Raw genomic sequence first — 19,604 nt, 5'->3', positions numbered from 1 at the left:
TATTTCATAAAATCACACCATATGATGACTTGGAATTGGTATGGAGACATAGTAAGAGCATGTTGGAAAAATAAACACATGGAAAACTGCACAGAGCAGCCATGTGTTACTGTATACACCGTATATGTAGATGTTCTGGTCTCTGCTGTAGGTAAATACATATAGAAAATAAAGAAATTCCTACCAAATTTGTATAGTGTGACCTCCATCGCTGAAGTGTAGAGCACTACTATCCCCAAAGAGAACGGGTTTGTTAACTCCTTAGTGACCAGGCCAAAGTTTTCACATGTCCCTGACATGTCCCTTTATGTGCCAATTTCTCTGCAATGTTTCAACATATCCCACTGATTGAGATTATTTCGTGACACGTTCTATTTTATGGTCATGGTAAATTTAGGTCAATAGGTTTTGATTTTATAAAAATATTCTAAAAATTAGCAATTTTCATACTTTGAATGATCTTTTCAATCCAGACAGTCAGAGCACATGAAATAGCTAATAAATAACATTAACCTCAGGTCTGCTTTACAGCAGCACCACCTGTAAAATGTTTTTATTAGGATGTTAGAAACTTTAAAATGGTAGCAGTAATTTTTTATTGTTTCAATAAAAGTTACAAAACATATTTTTTTAGAGACCTATTTTTAACGTAACTTTGGGGGACCTATATATTTGAAGACCCTTAAAAGTGATATTTTAGAAACAGTGGCCCTCACCATATTCAAAACCACCTAAATGTTGCTAACTTCTGAACACGTCACTATAGCTGTCACTCGTTATTTGGCTGTGAACTACAATGGCCACCATCAGGACCACAAAATATGGATCAAAGGATGCTGATGGGGTTAAAGAGGGTGCACCCACACACTTAACAATCTAGATGCCATAGTCACAATTGACAGCAGTATCTAAGGGGTTAAACAGTCATGGTCAATGCTAACACAATGTCTAGGAATCAGGAACAACCATGACTGAAACCTGGGAGAGGATACATCAAAAGAAGCACCGAGCATAGTTGGAATGAAGACAGGCTTGACAGTGCCACCATGCTCCAACAAGCGTTTCACCCAGCTTCATCAGGGTGCACAGAAGGGACAGGATAATACAGGCGGTAGTATACAACTGAGAACCTCCAATAGGGAGAAGTGAAAACAATCAGTTGATTATCACTAGGGATGATAGAATACCCTATTATTCGATTCGACGAATATCCGACGAATACCTCGCCGCTATTCGAGTATCCGCGAATATTCAACCCCCAATGTAAGTCTATAGGAAACCAGAATAATTTTAGGTCGGACCTGTGGTGACTGAGGAAAAGGCTGAAATGGATGCGAGAAGGCTGAAACAGTATGGGCACAGCAGCCTGTAGAAGGTGCCTCACTGCATTTCTGGTGTCTTTGAATAACATGGTCAGAGCAGCACGCGGCATTTACGTAGATGTTCACACGTTTTGTTTTTCAAATTTTTCCTTCTTTTTTGATTAGAAAGGGCTATAACTTATACATTATATTGGTGTCTATCTCACACCTCCTTTTTTGGGACATATTTGACAGCACTTTAAAACGTCAGCTACAATGTGCCCGTTGGGATGTTGACCTTGCCCTCCTCCTCCTCCACCAGCACCACCTGCTCCAGTGGCCCTCTACTCAAATGTAGGAAGGGCCACTGGCTGTCCTCAAATTTCAGATTTCTTAGGGTTCTGAGGTGGGCCCTGTAACATACATTGGGGAGGGATGGCAGTCATTTGTAGTTTTCTGCATACCCTACATCATTAGTGTGAAAGTTGGAATACATACTCCATAACACTTTACAGTGCTATTGCCAATGTGGCCATTTGGGTGTTGGCCTTGCCGCCCTCCTCCTCCTCCTCCTCCACCAACACCACCGGCTAAATTAGCCCTCTATTCAAATTCTATTCAAATGATTCAGAAATGTATGTTTTCTGGACAAACGAACGCCACGCTGGGACATCGAAGCTAATGTCTTTGATTGCATCTGACCAAAAGCAGGTTGGGAGCAGGAGGCATCATCGCCTGCTTCCTAGATCACAGTTTGTGAAGCATGCAGCACCGTGGAAGTGGCAGTTGTTTCACTCTGGAATTCAGGCTTTATTCCACTAGCTAACACCGAGGATTTAAAAAAATTCAATTTCCCCAGGGTATAATGGTTCAGACACCATGTAGCAAAGCATCAAAAGGTACTCCAAACAGCTTTTTTTTTTTTTACAAATTGGTAGGATTTGCAACAGAGCATAACATGCCAAGAAGTTTGATACATTCAGTTCCCCTAGGGGTATGATGGTTCAGACACCATCATGGAGCACAGCATCACAAGGTACTTCCAACAGCTTTTTTTTTTTTTTTTTTTTTTTTAAAAAAAGGTAGGATAATTGGTAGGATTTGCAACAGGGCATAACATGCCAAGGAGCTAAAAAACAATTCTGATTTTGCAAGGGGCCAGGTGTAACACACCGTGGAGCACAGCATCTAAAAAGAACTCAAATAGAGACTGCCTGACCAATTGTTCTAGACCAGAGGTCTCAAACACGCAGCCCGCGGGCCACATGCGGCCCCTCAGGCTGCTTCGTGCGGCTCGCAGGCCCGTGCCACTGTTCACTATCGCGGCCAGTGCAGGGGCCGCAGCCCCTGTCAGCGATTTATGTTTTGGACTCTGAGCGCACCGCTGGCAAAACATTCATCAGAGTCCATAACCTAAATCGTTGACAGGGGACCCTGCACCGGCCGCGATAGTCACCGGTGGCACGGGCCTGCAGACAGCAAGAAGCAGAGATGAGGCAGCCGATGGAACGCGGGATAGGTGAGAAGAATGGTGCTTTGTTTTTTATGTGTATGTATGTGAAGGACTGCACATTAACCCCTTAGCGACCTATGACGTACTGGGTACGTTATGGCTCCCTGGTACTTAAGGACCCATGACATACCCAGTACGTCATGGCGAAATCGAAGCCCCGGTGGCTGCGATCGCTGCAAATACCTTAAATTCGGGGAGGAGGGGACCTCTGCCTGACCTCAAGAGGGGTGGTGTCTCCTCCCTGGACCTACGGAGGCTGTGCTTAGCTGACAAACGCCGCTTAACCAATCACAGCCACTGTAATGTTTAAGCCATTGAAAATGGTTGAAACATTGAAATCCAGCCATGATCAGTGCAGCTGTAGCCCTGCTAATTGGCTGGAGCTGGGTGACCTCTGTTTCACCCCCCAGCTCTGATTGGAGAAACCGGCCTTGTGACCGATCTCTCCAATCACTGTGGATCTGGGGCCGGAGACCACTCCCCTCAGCTTCACTCCGGCGTCTGTGGAAGCTGAGGAGAGCGATCGGTAAGTTATAGCCACTGCCCCCTTTCAGCCGCCACTGCCCCCCCCCCCCCCCCGACCCATTGCTACAGGATGGGATCATTACTATAGAATAGGGACAAGGCTGGGGACATTACTGAAGGATGGAGACATTACAAGGATGGGCACAATACTATTGGATGGGGACATTACTGTAGGATGGGGACTAGGATGGAGCACAGTACTACAGGATAGGGACATTACTACAAGGGGACAAGGATGGGAAACATTACTATAGGATAGGGATAAGGTATGAGACATTACTAACGGATGGGCACAATACTATTGGATGGGGACATTACTATAGAATGGGGACAAGGCTGAGGACATTACTAAATGATGGGAGGAGTACTACAGGATAGGGACATTGCTACAAGGGGGCAAGGATGGGAAATATTACTATAGGATAGGGATAAGGCTGGGGACATTACTATAGGATGGGGCGATTGCAATAGGATGGGGACAAGGTTAGCACATTACTATAGAATGGGGACATTACTGTAGGATGGGCACATTATTACAGAATGGGACAACTATATGATGGGGACAGTACTACAGGATAGGGAGATTGCTACAAGGGCAAAAAGGATGGGGAAACATTACTATAAGATGGGGACACATTACTACAGGATGGACACATTACTATAGGTTGGGAACATTACTATAGGATGGGGGCAAGAATGAGACACATTACTATAAGATGTGGACTAGGATGGGGCACAAAACTACAAGGGGACAAGGATGGGCAATTTACAACATAGGGAACATTACTAAAAGATGTTGGCCAAAATTTCTATATAGTGCTAATTGTAACACTATTAGTTACAAGAAAGGGATAAAATGTAAAAAAAAAAACAAAACGCTTAAGGCATGACATTTTTTTTTTTTACCATCAAAATTATTTTTTTTATATTTACAAAGAATGTACACATTTGTTATAATAAACAAGTGAATAATGTTCAAAATCAGTGATCCAAAGGTGTGTAAAAAAATAAATATATGGTACCAATAAAAATGTCACTTTGTCCTGCAAAGAATGCTGCCCCCCCAAATTATTTTTTTTTTTCCTCTGTGCGGCCCCCACACCCAGCTGAGTTTGAGACCTCTGTTCTAGACCGTGTAGCCTCCACAGTGGTTGTGCCAGTGCATAATGTACAAAGGCTTCAAAAATATTGCCCTGGGTGATTGGGCCAAACAATTACATCGCCGCAGCATAACAAGTTAGATTAGTCATGCAGTCTCATTAGATGAGAGAAGACTAAATAGTCTTGAATGAGCAACAATGGAACCTTTTTGAACTTAAGAAATACAAATTTTGGGGCTACACTTATTATTGGGTGTTGTTAACAGGCGGCCTGAGATACTCTGGGGCAATCCATCTATGGTTCATTTTGATCATCGTCAAACTGTCTGCACTTTCTGTGGATAGTCGTGTGCGACTGTTATTATTGACCCCGCTGAGCTGAAAACACGCTCAGACAACACACTCGCAGCAGGGCAAGCTAGCACTTCCAAAGCATATAAGGCGAGGTCTGGCCAAGTGTTCAGCTTGGAAACCCAATAGTTAAAGGGACAGTTCCCTGAAAGCACGCTGATCCGGTCACCTACATAGTCCCTCACCATCTTACTTAACTGTTCCCTCCTTGTCATAGTTCCCCCATCTGTTATCTTATTCGCAGTTGACGGTTTGTGGAAAATGGACCAGTTTTGGCACATTAGTCCCCTGCCTGTGTTGCTCCTACTATGTGTAGCCCTCTCTTGTAATCCTGTTGCGTGAGATGACACGCTACCTCTGACGCCAGCATGATCTGAGGGTAATCGTTTCATCAACTGCTCCACTACAGCCCTCTTGAATGTTTCCGTAGTACAATCCTTATTTGCCTCGACAATTAGCGAAGCAAATTTATCTTTGTAGCGTGGGTCAAGGAAGGTACATAACCAGTATTTGCTGTCTGCCAAAATGTGGACTAGCCGACAGTCATGAGAAAGGCAGTGTAACATGAACTGTGCCATGTGTCCCAGACCCGACCTGGAAACCTTTTGTGTGTCACTGCTAAGAATACATTCTGTCTCCCTAAACCTCCTCAGTCTCTCAATCCTCCTCCTGCTCCTCCTCAGGCCATCCATGCTGGACAGCAGCCCTGAAGCTTGGGTTGTCAATCCCTTGGTTACCAACTTCAAAGCATTCCTGTTCTTCATCGTTCCTCTCATCCTTATGATGCTGAGCAAAGGTGGCCTGAGATTGTTGGCCGAGGTTGTGTGGATTACTAGCAACCATTGTGAAGTCTGGATCCACAGACAACTCTGGTGCATGAATACTTTGGTCAGTCAGATCATCCAGAGAGCGTTTCAATTAAAAAAAAAAAAAAAAAATCAGTGGAATGGTAATGCTGATAACAGCATCCTCACTGCTCACAATGTTGGTACAGTAATCAAAATTCTCCAAGACCTGACAAATGTCTGCAATCCACAACCACTCGGCAGTACTTATGTTTGGCAGCTGCGTCTGACGAGCATGTTCAAGCTGGAATTGGGATACTGCCCTCTGCTGCTCATGGATCCTGGCCAACATATGATAGGTTGAATGCCATATCATAGGGAGGTCATATATTAGTCTGTGACGAGGCAAGTTTAAGCGCTGCTGCAGCACTGCCAGGCCAGCAAAAGAGGGAGATGACTTGCGTAAATGTGCGCTAATACTTCGTACCTTGGTAAGTAGGTCTAGTATCCCAGGGTATTTCTTCAGAAAGTGCTGAACTACTAAATTTACAACAAGGAATGTGTACAACTTTCCAAGCTTTAAAGCCGCCACCAGATTATGACCATTATCGCACACTACCATCCCTGGACTGAGGTCCAACGGCTCAAGCCACTCATTTGCCTGCTCAGTTATTGCTTTCAAAAGCTCAGGTGCCGTGTGCGATTTGTCACCGATACAGATGAGCTTCAGTAGAGCATGTTGCCGCTTAGCCGAGGCAGTGCTGCAGAGATCCCAGCTGGGGAATGATGTCGACTGTTGGACACCGGCGGATGTTGAGGAGGATGCAAAGGAGCCAGATAAAGAGTAGGAAGAGGAGGGAGTTGTTGCTGTGTAGGAGGCTACTGAAACTGTGATTGAAATGGGCACCGCTGTTCTGGGTGTGGGAACTATATGGCATGTTGCCGGCTCAGACTCTCTACCAGCCACCAGGTTCACCCAGTGTGCCATCAGTGAGATGTAGCGTCCCTGTCCACTTCCGCTTGTCCACGTGTCTGTGATTAAGTGGACCTTCCCTGTTATGGCGTTGGTGAGAGCCCGTTTGTTTACAGACACGTGATTGTGGAGCGCGGGGACGACACAACGAGAAAAATAGTCGCGGCTAGGCACAGAGTACTGATGTTCTAACAATGCCAAAAAGTCGCGGAAAGCCTCTGTTCCCACAAGCCGATACGGCAACATCTCAAGGGCTATCAATCGTGCAATGTGTGCAGTTATGGTTTCTGCCCTTGGGTGTGTAACGGGGTATTTTCGCTTCTTTTCAATGGTCTGTGGTATGGACAACTGAACGGAACGCTGGGACATCGAAGCGGATGTGGTCGTTGATTGAGTTTGGCCAACATCAGGTTGGGAGAAAGGGGTCTCAGCGCCACCTTCTTGCACACCAGTTTGGGAAGCAGGCAGCCCAGGGGAAGTGGCAGAGTTTTGAGTCTGGAAATCGTATTTTTCACCTGGAGCTGTCAACCACCTAGTGGTGTGCTTGGCTAACATATGGTTTCTCATGCTGGAGGTGCCCAAGCTGGAAATATTTCTGCCTCTGCTAAGCTTGGTCTGACAGATTTGACAAATAGCAACCGTTTGGTCCGAAGGACTCTTGGAAAAAAAACTCCCACACAATCGCACCACGGACCCTTGGACTCTGAGATGCCATAGGTGGTGGTGTCATGTGCACAGTTGATTGACTTCTGCCAGTGGTCAAAACTTTGTCTTACAGCCTTTTTGCAGACTTTGGGCACATGCTCCTCTGCACTGCTGCTCTCGCAATCCATGCCACCCGTCCATGTTGGATCAGTCACCTCATCATCGACCTGGTCGTCTTCAAATTCCTGAAGGTTAACATCTTCGGGAATGGAGGTTTCAGGCAGACCTGAGGGCAACTGTGTCTCATCATCCTCCAACACTTCCACCTGATTGCCCAGCATGTCACGGCCAACAACATGGCTTTCTTCTGGCCTTGAGTGCATCACTGCACACCACGGCCTCACCTGCGATGGTGGTGTTGTGCGGTGGGAGGCAAGAAAGGTCAAAGGGTCCCGTAAACAGTTCCTCAGAGTAACCTGCTTTGGTGTCATATGTTTCCTTAGACTACTGATGTGAGGAAGGAGGATCAGGCTGAGCATTCGATGGGCCAGCCTCTGGGCTACTCAAGTCTGTCTGTGTGGACCCCCCTCCCCCCCCCTCCTCCTTCCCCTTTTCCTCTTTCTTTCCCCTTCCCTCTCTCTCTTTTGCCCTCTTTCTAAAACTCCCCTTCTTATAATAAAACATAAAACATCTTTTATGAATGGGGTGTGTGTGGCATGGATTGATATATGTCCGGACATATATTGTTATATACAAAAAAGGGGTTTTTTTTATGCTTATATGAATATTTAGCATTACATTATATATACATTTTATGATAATGGGTTTCTGATATGATTGTCATAGCATCAATATTGATATACCTTATTGTTATAAAAATTTAGTCTCCATGCATTGTTTTCTATCTTTGAGGGGAGATGATTGGGATTTTTTTTCGTGCGAGTGCGACGCAGTGCGCGTGCGTGGCCGGCGCGCGGTGGTTGGGGGACTGGCCTGCATCGTCATCAGGTGAGGTTTCATCTATGGTGTGTGTGTGGGAGGTCTTCTGGCCGCTGTGCGCTGTCCGCGCATGCGCGATGCGTTCTGCCTCCATGTTCTTTCTGGTACCACCCTTTTGGGACTTCCCGATGACGTCGGCCGGGATTTCCGTATGATGTGCTGCGCGTGCGCGGGCGGCGCTCTGTGGTTGGTGGCGTGCCCGCACCGCTGGTGATTGTTACCGCTGATGTGTGCGGGCTGGCTTCCGGCTGTGTGATGCTGCTCTCGCGCATGCGCGTCAATACAATTATTCTTTAATCAAAACCAGCTGTTATCAGGATATATAGTCAGCTCACTGACCCCTCCACTTCACTCCCTGATGAAGCGGGTACAAAACGGTCGTTGGAGTGGTGTGGAGGGGTTGGTAGGTAATTGCAAACAACAGAGGGTATGGTTATTTTGCATCTTTTGGTCTGGACCGCTTTTGCTCCAATCAGTTACAAGGTTTCCCCTCCTTTATATGGCTTATGATAGGATTAACATATATTGTATGACCTTTTTCTCCTGTGATCATATTATTACCTGATCCTTATTTGTTTGATCTTTTGGAACAGAGCCATCAATTGTGATTATTCAGGGAAGATATCTTTATATCAATTGTTACATATATTTGTTCATTGGAGCAGATTCTCTTGTGATCAATTCAGAATAATTCATTTCTATATTGACCTTATAAGTTAAAATGGCTTCTGTATTTACATCTATACAGTAGAAACTTACGATTCAGACCCAATATATATTTACTGACCACGCAAATTTAATATAATATATGTATATGCATAGCTCTCCTACCTTCCCCTCTTTTTGCTTATGTTTTTATCATGGTTTTAATTGTGTGTATGTTTTTAAACCAATAAAATTTCTACTTATGTATCACCTATGATGTTTCTGGAATATTGTTGTTTGGGTTTCTAGTTCCTCAGAGTAACCTGCTTTGGTGTCATATGTTTCCTTAGAATACTGATGTGAGGAAGGAGGACCAGGCTGAGCATTCGATGGGCCAGCCTCTGGGCTACTCAAGTCTGTCTGTGTTGACCCTTGGGATTTGCTACTCGACAAGTAACTAGAGGCATTTTCTGCTAGCCAACTCGTTACCTGTTCGCACTGTTCAGGGCGCAAGAGTGCTTTCCCACGTGGACAAGAAAATTGGGATAGGAAGGCAGAGGTAGATAAAGCAGGAACCTTTTTCTTTGGCTCGATCACACTGCTTGGGCGACCACCACTGTCACTACCACCTCGTCCACGGCCCTTACCCCCTCTTTTTCCCATATTTTTATTTGATTATTTGAAGGTGAATACTGTAACGTTACCTTTTCTACAGGCAGTGGAACAACACTTATGCTGGGTTGTTAATCTTGTGTTAATAGTTTCTCACGATAGCTGTTCTGTAACTCTAGAAACCAAAAGGTACCTTTATTTGACAAACTACCACTTGGAGGAGTCGACAAAGATGTTGTGAATGTCTTTCAGCCCCAAAAGAAAACAGGGTTTGACAACACTTTTATTTTAGTATTGTTTTTTGGCGCTCAGACTGTGTTTTAGTAAGAGCAGGACACTATGTAGGTTCTGTAAGATAGGAAGACGCCACCACCAGGATGCTAGTTTGGTGCTATGAAGGTATTTTGCTTCAGGCAGAAGTAGAGCCAATGACACAGAGTATTAATAAAAATTTGGTAACACACAAATTTGGTAACACTCAGACTGTGTGCAGACTTGCAGCAGGCCACTATCTAAGTTCTGTAAGATATGAAACCACCACCAGGATGCTTTATATTATGGTATTTGGCTTCAGGCAGAACTACAGGCTGTGACAGCAATTTTATTATTTTATTTTTTTTTAAACTTACACTATTTCTTTTAGCAGTAGGGTACTATGGAGTTTATGTATGCTATGAAGCCAACACAAGGACGTAACTGAGCTGGTATGAATTGAGATGGTGGCTGACAGGCACTACACTACACCTGAACCCGATGTTTTGACAATTTTGGGACCTTTTTTTGCAAATTGTAATACTTATACCTAGTATAACAGACACAGGGATGTAGCAGTGCTGAGATTGTTGATTATTCGTAGCAGATGTCAGGACAGCTTTAAATCTCTTCCTGCCTGTGAATAAGCTGTCCCTATATTTTACACTGCAGTAACAGACCGTATGCAGCACCAATAAGAGGAGGATTTTTTTTGGGGGGGGGCAGTTTAAAACAGGAACTGCTCTCGCCTAACTAAGCAATGCACTAACACTGTCCCTATACCTGGTTCTACGATTTACACAGCTGGTAGCAGCTAGTGGACAGTGTGTACTGTTCAGCCCTTACAAGACCTATTTTGGATTGTGCAGCAGGAACGCTATCTCATAGAACGCACTGCACTGTCCCTATACCTGGCTCTATGATTTACACAGCTGCTAGCAGCTGGTGGACACTGTGTTCAGCCCTTACAAGGACTATTATTAGTTCGCTGTATAAACGCTGTCCCGCACACAGTACAGTCTAGCTTCACCGGCAGCTCAGGAATTAATGCGTGTTCACAAAATGGCGGCAGCTATGACACCCTATGACGCTGTGCGGCCAAGCCAATCACAGTAACACCACAACAAAGATGGCTGCAGCGTTACTGTGAGGGCAAGCAACGTCAGATGTGTTCATTGGCTGGAAAAAGGCGCCAGGAAGTCCAGATATGAAAATGAAAGTATCGGAGCGAATACCATATTAGCCGTCGGATACCGAAGACCTCGAATACCCCATTATCCGCCGGATACCGAATAGTGGCGAACATATTTGCTCATCCCTAATTATCACCAATCAAGAGAGTATGGTTATTTGAAAAGTTGTATGCGATGTCTCCTCCTGTCTCCATCAGCAAGCTTTAGCAATTTTCACCCCCACTGCGTAAGATCTGCTTAGACACTACAATAAATTAGTAACAATAGTAGCAAGATGCTAAGACTAACACAGAAGCAGTAGTGCTAATGGAGCCGACTAGCCAAGCGAACTAGTCCCCTCGCTGATTAGCATATGGTAAAAGATCTTTTAGAAATACTTTTTCTAAAGATCTCTTTATCTATGCTAGTGTATACAGGGACGGTTAGGCAGGGATTAGCAATATACATAATATGCATATTGGACCTGACAGGTTCCCTTTAACACCAACTTTTTTAATCTTAATGTTGCCCTTCAGTAGTTTCATTTCCTTAGTTCAATAGGGAGAGTATTCTAAAGTACATTGCAATTATAGTATTAATAGTGATTCCTCACTCGTTTTTTTTAAATTCCCAGATAGAAATCCCTTTTAGCTTCCCCTTCTCATTCTGCAGCAGTAACTACTTGTGTATCCAACAGGACGCTCACATTGCGTCCTGCCGGGACAAGATCCCAGTTCAAATCCGCCATCGCACACATTGGCCCTTTGAAGGTTTGTTCCCACCCCCAGCTCTGAAACTCAGACAACTATGATACCATAGACCACACACTGCATCAAATTTGTCTGGATGGCTGTCATCCCAGAAGGAAGCTTCCTCTAAAGATGATGCACAAAAAAGCCCGCAAACCGTTTGCTGAAGACAAGCAGGCTAAGGACATGAATTACTGGAACCATGTCCTGTGGTATGAAAATACCAAGATAAACTTATTTGGTTCAGATTGTGTCAAAGCATGTGTGGTGGGAACCATGAGATGCGTACAAAGAAAAGTGTGTCTTGCCTAAGGGCAATCATTGTGGATGGCGTGTCAAGGTATTGAGCTGTCTGTGGGGAGCTACAGTTCATTGAGGGAACCATGAAACCCAACATCTACTGTGACATACATTATCCCCTCTCACAGAAGCTAGGCCACAGGGCAGTATTCTAACATCATAACCCCAAACACACGTCCAAGACAACCACTGCCTTGCTAAAGAAACTTAGGGTAAAGGTGCCTGACTGGACTGGTCAAGTATGTCTCCAGACCTAAACCCTATTGAGCATCTGTGGGGCATCCTCAAATGGAAGGTGGAGGAGCAAGAGGTTTCTAACATCCACCAGCTCTATGATGTCGTCATGTAGGAGTGGAAGAGGATTCCGTGGGCAACCTGTGAAGTGCTATGCTACTGAAGTCCATGCCCAAGAGAGTTAAGGCTACTTTACACACTGCGATATCGGTCCCGATATCGGTCCCGATATCGCTAGTGTGGGCACCCGCCCCCATCTGTTGCGCGACACGGGCAAATCGCTGCCCGTGCCGCACAACATCGCCCAGAGCCGTCACACATACTTACCTGTCCGGCGACGTCGCTGTGACCGGCGAACCGCCTCCATTCTAAGGGGGCGGTTCGTGCGGCGTCACAGCGACGTCACTGAAGCGTCACTGAACCGCCGCCCAATAGTAGCGGAGGGGCGGAGATGAGCGGGACGTAACATCCCGCCCACCTCCTTCCTTCTGCATAGCAGCCGGGAGGCAGGTAAGGGGAGCTTCCTCGTTCCTGCGGCGTCACACGCAGCGATGTGTGCTGCCGCAGGAACGAGGAACAACTTTGTTACTGCTGCAGTAACGATTTTTAAGAATGGACCCCCATGTCGCCGATTAGCGATTTTGCACGTTTTTGCAACGATGCAAAATCGCTTATCGGTGTCACACGCAGCAACATCGCTAATGCAGCCGGATGTGCGTTACCAATTCCGTGACCGCAACGACTCCGCATTAGCGATGTCGCAGTGTGTAAAGCCCCCTTTAAGGTAGTGCTTGAAAATAATGGTGACCACACAAAATATTGACATTTTGGATGCTATTTGACCATTTTCAGTTAGAATTGTGCTCACTTTTGTTGCCAGCAGTTTTGACATGGCGGTGTTGTTATTTAGAGGGCACACTAAATTTACACTTTTATACAAGCTGTACACTGACTACTTTACATTGTATCATAGTGTCATATCTTCAGTGTTGTCCCATGAATATATATCTTAAAATACTTACAAAACTCTGAGGGGTGTACTCACTTTTCTGATTTAATATAAGTCTGATATTTGCACTGAATTTGTATGATGTGTCTGATGTGTGCTCTATGCTTGTATGACGTGCCTGATGTGTGCAGTGTGAACGCTATGCTTGTGTTACATGACTGAAGTGTGTGTGGGTGCTATGCGTGTGTGTCTGTGCTATGCTTGTGTGACGTGCCTGATGTGTGCTGTGTACGTGCTATGCTTGTGTGACCTGTCTGAAGTGTGTGTGTGTTGTGTGCACTATGCTTGTGTGACATGTCTGATGTTTGTGTGTGAAGGAGCTATGCTTGTGACATGCCTGAGGTGTGTGTGGGCGCTATGCTTTTGTGATGTCTGATGTGTGCAGCATGCCCGCTCTGCTTGTGTGGTGTGTGTGTGTGTGTGTGTGTGTGTGTGTGTGTGTGTGTGTGTGTGTGTGTGTGTGTGTGTGTGTGTGTGTGTGTGTGTGTGTGTGTGTGTGTGTGTGTGTGTGTGTGTGTGTGTGTGTGTGTGTGTGTGTGTGTGTGTGTGTGTGTGTGAGCGCTATGCTTGAGTGACGTGTTTCATAGACCCCTGCAATTACTAATCTAGGGTTTGATGACAGCTTTGATTTTTGACAAATGATATCTGTCATTAAACCGTTATATTACCCTGATTGCCACTACTCCAGGACAATCTGGATGAGCCGGGTAAAGCGCCAGCATTACCGTATCTAATAAATGACACAATTCTGGACAGCTGCGGATTGCTTTTTTTTTTTTTTTTTATAGCTGGGAAGGGCTCAATAACCATTGGCTCTCCCCAGCCTGAGAATACCAGCCCCCATTAGTCTGCCCTATCTTGGCTGGGTATCAATATTGGGGGTGCCGAACACCGTTTTTCAAATTATTTCAATAAAAATAGCTGCATGGGGTCCCTCGTATTTTTCTCACGCAAGACTTGAGGCCACAACCTGTAGCCGTATACTTTATCTCCGCTGAGTATCTATTTACAGGGCACCCTACATCATTTTTTAAATTCATTTATTTAGTTTTACACTTTACTCTGGAAGACTGACAGCCTCTGAGAGGGCAACGCCGACAGTCTGACTGCAGCCAATAACAGATGTGTTACGGTGGGAGGGGAAAGCAGTTAATATGTATGAGATGTATTGAGTGGACCCGGAAGCAGTGTTACAGCTGTGCTACTGAGACTGGTGAGTATGTCCTGCTTTAACCAGTTTTGCTTTTTTTGCAGTTATTTGAATACTTGGCATCAGGGCCAGCGTCAGCACCCAGCGCACCTGAGCAAATACCGTGGCCCTGGACTGCCGGGGGTGCCCACTCGCCACATCATTGGCAATGATCAGTTCTGCTGTCCCTGGGCCGGGTTCCGGGGACCACAGTTTTCAGGCCGCATGTTCCTGGCTGCTTGCCTTGCACTTTCTCCCACAGCTTTCAGCTGCATTGTGTGCACGTACATAGAAGTTCATCTGTGGGCAGAGCTAGCACGTCATTCACTCCTGTCCTACAGATCAGCATCACCAGGAAGCAGGCCCAGATGTATGGGCCATCCCCCCAGACCTGTATGAGCCACCCCCAGAGCAGTATGAGCTTTCCAGACCTGTATGAACCACCCCCAGAGCAGTTTGGCCCCTCAGAGCAGTACGGGCAACCCCCAAGAACAGTATGGTCCCCAAGACATGTATGAGCCCCACCCAGAGCAGAATGCCTCCCAGTAATATCTAAGCCTCCCAGCTCCCCAGTAGTGTATGACTCCCAGTAATGTGTATGATCCTCACTAATGTGTATGCCCTTCCGTAATGTCTATGCCCCAGCCCCTCCTGTGATGCATATACTGTAGCCTCCAGCCTTCCCTGTGATGTATATACTGAACTCCTCAGCCTCCCCTGTAATGTATATACTGTAGCCCTCAGCCTGCCCTGTGATGCATATACTGTAGCCCCCAGCTTCCAATGTGATGTATATTCTGTAGGCCCCAGCCCCTCATGTCATGTATATACTGTAGCCCCCAGCCTTTCTTGTGATGTACCGTATTTTTCGGATTATAAGACGCATTTTTCTTTCCATTTCGGAGGAAAATGAGCGGCGCATCTTAAAATCCGAATGTAGCTTACCGGGTGCTGCCGGCGCTGTTCACTACGGCGCTGTTGTGTGCATTGGTGGCGCCACTGTGCTTGGCTCGGCGTGCGGCTGCTATGTTCTGCTCGGCTCGGCGTGCGGCTGCTATGTTCTGCTCGGCTCGGCGTGCGGCTGCTCTGCTCTGTTCTGCTCGGCTTGGCGCGCGGCTGCTCTGTTCTGCTCAGCTCGGCACACGGCTGCTCTGTTCTGCTCTGCTCTGCTCTGCTCAGTGCGCGGCTGCTCTCTTCTGCTCGGCTCGGCGCGCATCTGCTCTCTTCGGCTCGGCGCGCAGCTGCTCTGCTCTGTTCTGCTCGGCTCGGCGCACGACTGCTCTGTTCTGCTCGGCGCGCGGCTACTCTGTTCTGCTCAGCTCAGCGCGCGTCTGCTCTGTTCTGCTCGGCTCGGTACGCGGCTGCTCTCTTCTGCTCGGCTCGGCGTGCGGCTGCTCTGTTCTGCTCAGCGCGCGGCTGCTCTGCTCGGCGCGCAGCTGCTCTGTTCTGCCTGGCGCGCGGCTGCTCTGTGCGGCAGGCGGTCATTCTGAAGATGTCGGCGGTCAGAGATTCAAATAATCGTGCTTAGAATCAGCGACTGTGCAGATGGAGCTCTCAGCTCAAGCTCTCATCTGCACAGGCGCCAACTCCGACAGCCATTATTTGAAGCACTCACCATAGACTGCCGACATCTTCAGAATGGCGGGTGTGTCTCACCGCCACCCCGCACAGAGCAGCGTCACCTGGCCCCGCACAGAGCAGCGTCACCGGGCCCCGCACAGAGCAGCGTCACCGGGCCCCACACAGAGCAGCGTCACCAAGCCCCGCACAGAGCAGTGTCACCGGGCCCCACACAGAGCAGCGTCACCATGCCCGCACAGAGCAGCGTCACCGGGCCCGCACAGAGCAGAGACCGCAGTGAGTATCTGGGCCTCCCTCTGTACCATTACCAGTATCACCGTACTCCAGTACCTACCGCCTTTGCCTTCTGTGACTCCCGCTCCGCTGCTGCCCCCTCTCCCTGGTAAGACACCACCAGATTATAAAACGGACCCCATATTTTTTTCTTTCACCTTTTTTTTCTCCAAATTTGGGGTGCGTCTTATAATCCGGTGCGTCTTATAAAACAAAAAATGCCGTATATACAGCAGTATCAGTGTGCACTGTGCGCAGCTAGGTCTGTTCAAGTGACGTCCATCATGCAGCACGGCCTGCACAGCCACATGCCCGAGAGAAGGGATGAAGATGAGTGGGGGAGGTGAGTGAGGCTCCTGCCTGCTTCCCCATATCTATATATATAATTGCCTTATTCTGTCTGTCTGTCTGTCTGTCTGTCTGTCTGTCTGTCTGTCTGTCTGTCTGTCTGTCTGTCTGTCTGTCTGTCTGTCTGTCTGTCTGTCTATCTGTCTGTCTATCTGTCTGTCTGTCATGCTCCGAAATTGTGTCCTTACGGTGACACAAAGCTGATTGGCCGCTGGGCTCGCCATGGCCCCGCCCCCCCACACGGATTGGCCTCTCGCCCCGGCTCTCTGCAGGCCCCGCCCCCGTCACGCAATGCACGCTCGCTCTGGCCCAACTGACACGGAGCCCCGATTCCCAGGTGAGTACACACACACATCAGATCACACTCACTCTCACACACACCTCACACACACCTCACACACACCTCACACACACCTCACACATCACAACATGCTGGGATATCGCTTGCTTCTACACCGGCTCCGTCAGGATCCCGGCAGCGCCAGACATAACCTTGCGATGCTGGGATCTTCACGGAGGCCGTGAAAGCTGGTAACCATTATACACATCGGGTAACTAAGGTCCCTTAGTTACCCGATGTGTATCATAGTTACCAGTGTACACCGGCTCATACTCACTCTCACACACACCTCACACACACATCACATCGCATCCACACATCAAGGTCCTGCAGCTGCGGAACATACACACACATAACAGCACACACATAACAGCACACACATACACACACACAAATCAGATCACACTCACACACACACACACATCACATCGCATCCACATACTCACAACATCCTGGGATATCGCTTGCTTCTCGGCGGCGATACTGTGCTGTTGTGATCTTCCAGGACCTGCCGGAGGATCACATGGCCAGAAGCATGTGATATCCCCGGATGTTGTGAGTATAAGCGCGTATGTGCGATATCGTCAGTGTCTGTGTGTGTGAGTGTATGCGATCGGGTGTGTGTGAGTGGGTGCGATCGGGTGTGTGAGTGTCGGCAGAGGAGCACGGCGTGCTGGAGGAGGCTGGGAGCAGAGAGGCTGATCATGGGGAAGGCTGGGAGGAGAGAGGCTGATGCTGGGGGAGGCTGGGAGGGGGAGGCTGGGACGAGGGAGGCTGATGCTGGTGGAGGCTGATGCTTGGGGAGGCTGATGCTGGGGGACGCTGGAAGGAGAGAGGCTAATGCTGGTGGAGGCTGATGCTTGGGGAGGCTGATGCTGGGGGAGACTGGGAGGGGAAGGCTGATGCTGAGGGAGGCTGGGAGGAAGGAGGCTGGGAGGAGAGAGGCTGATCCTGGGGAAGGCTGGGAACGGGAGGCTGATGCTGAGGGAGGCTGGAAGGAGAGAGGCTGATGCTGGGGGAGGCTGGAAGGAGAGAGGCTGATGCTGGTGGAGGCTGATGCTTGGGGAGGCTGATGCTGGGGGAGACTGGGAGCGGAAGGCTGATGCTGAGGGAGGCTGGGAGAGGGAGGCTGGGAGGAAGGAGGCTGGGAGGAGAGAGGCTGATCCTGGGGAAGGCTGGGAAGGGGAGGCTGATGCTGGGGGAGGCTGGAAGGAGAGAGGCTGGAAGGAGAGAGGCTGATGCTGGTGGAGGCTGATGCATAGGGAGGCTGATGCTGGGGGAGACTGGGAGCAGAAGGCTGATGCTGAGGGAGGCTGGGAGGAAGGAGGCTGGGAGGAGAGAGGCTGATCCTGGGGAAGGCTGGGAAGGGGAGGCTGATGCTGAGGGAAGCTGGAAGGAGAGAGGCTGATGCTGGGGGAGGCTGGGAGGAGAGAGGCTGAGGCTGGGAGGAGAGAGGCTGATGCTGGGGAAGGCTGATGCTGACTGAGGCTGGGAGGGGAAAGCTGATGCTGGGGAAGGCTGGGAGGACGGAGGCTGGGAGGAGAGAGGCTGATCCTGGGGAAGGCTGGGAGAGGGAGGCTGATGCTGGAGGAGGCTGGAAGGAGAGAGGCTGATGCTGGCGGAGGCTGATGCTGGGGAGGCTGGGAGAGGGAGGCTGATGCTGAGGGAGTCTGGGAGGAGGGAGGCTGGGAGAGGTAGGCTGAGAGAAGAGAGGCTGATGCACACACACACACACACACACACGCGCGCGCACTGCACAACACACCACACACACACACACACACTGGGAACCACAAACAACTGCCCTACACAGACACCCACACACACAGACAACGCTGCACACACACAACACCCAACACACAAACACCGCGGCACACACAAATATACGCACATACCGCACAACAAACACATTGCACAAAACATACCTCCCCCCAAAACACACCACACACACACAAACCGCACAACACACACACAACGCTACAGACACACAGCGCTCCACAAACAACGTGTCACGGCCGGGCGGTCGGGTAGACCCAGGAGGTGGATCCACTGGACCGGACTCTAAGATGGTGGTAAGGAGTCCGGCAGCTGAAGCACTGAAGGGCGGCAGAACAGTCCGTGCAAGTGAGGGCAGCGGAGGAGTCCCTGGGACCACGGAGTCACAGATGGTGGTACTGGTGACGTAGCTCAGGTTCGGAAGCCGAGATGATAGTAGGCGGGGTCCGGAACCTCTGGAGCGGGATGACGGGTCACCGCAGGGATCCGAGATGGTACGGACTGTCAGTTGGCAGACGGACAGCGTGCGGGGTTCAGGACACGGCAGACTGGATGGCGCGGCAGGTACGGCTCTACAAAGAGAGATAGGTGAGTATAGGCACATAAACACCAGGAGACCTGACTCCTAGCTCAGGGAACACGAAGATCAGGCCCCGCCCCCTTGGACAATGACCCCCTATATACCCTGTACCTGTGCAACCTCATTTCCTGTTAATGGACGCTGGCCCTTTAAGAAAGGGTCAGTGACCGCGCGCGCGCCCTAATGCGCATGCGCGCCGCCCGAGTGCCAGAAGCCAGGGAAGGAGGCTGCGAGGAGGACGCAGGGGAGCCGGCCAGGTCCAGGGAAGCTGTCGGGCGCCGGGATCGGGGTCCAGGGACCCTGGGACGGACGGGATCCGGTGGCTGGAGAGCGGGGAGCGTGGCAGGTGAGC

The sequence above is a fragment of the Anomaloglossus baeobatrachus genome, chromosome 1 (genome assembly GCF_048569485.1).
Source record: "Anomaloglossus baeobatrachus isolate aAnoBae1 chromosome 1, aAnoBae1.hap1, whole genome shotgun sequence".
Lineage (NCBI taxonomy): Eukaryota > Metazoa > Chordata > Amphibia > Anura > Aromobatidae > Anomaloglossus > Anomaloglossus baeobatrachus.
The sequence above is the reverse complement of the archived record's forward strand: the minus strand, read 5'-3'. Positions refer to the sequence as shown.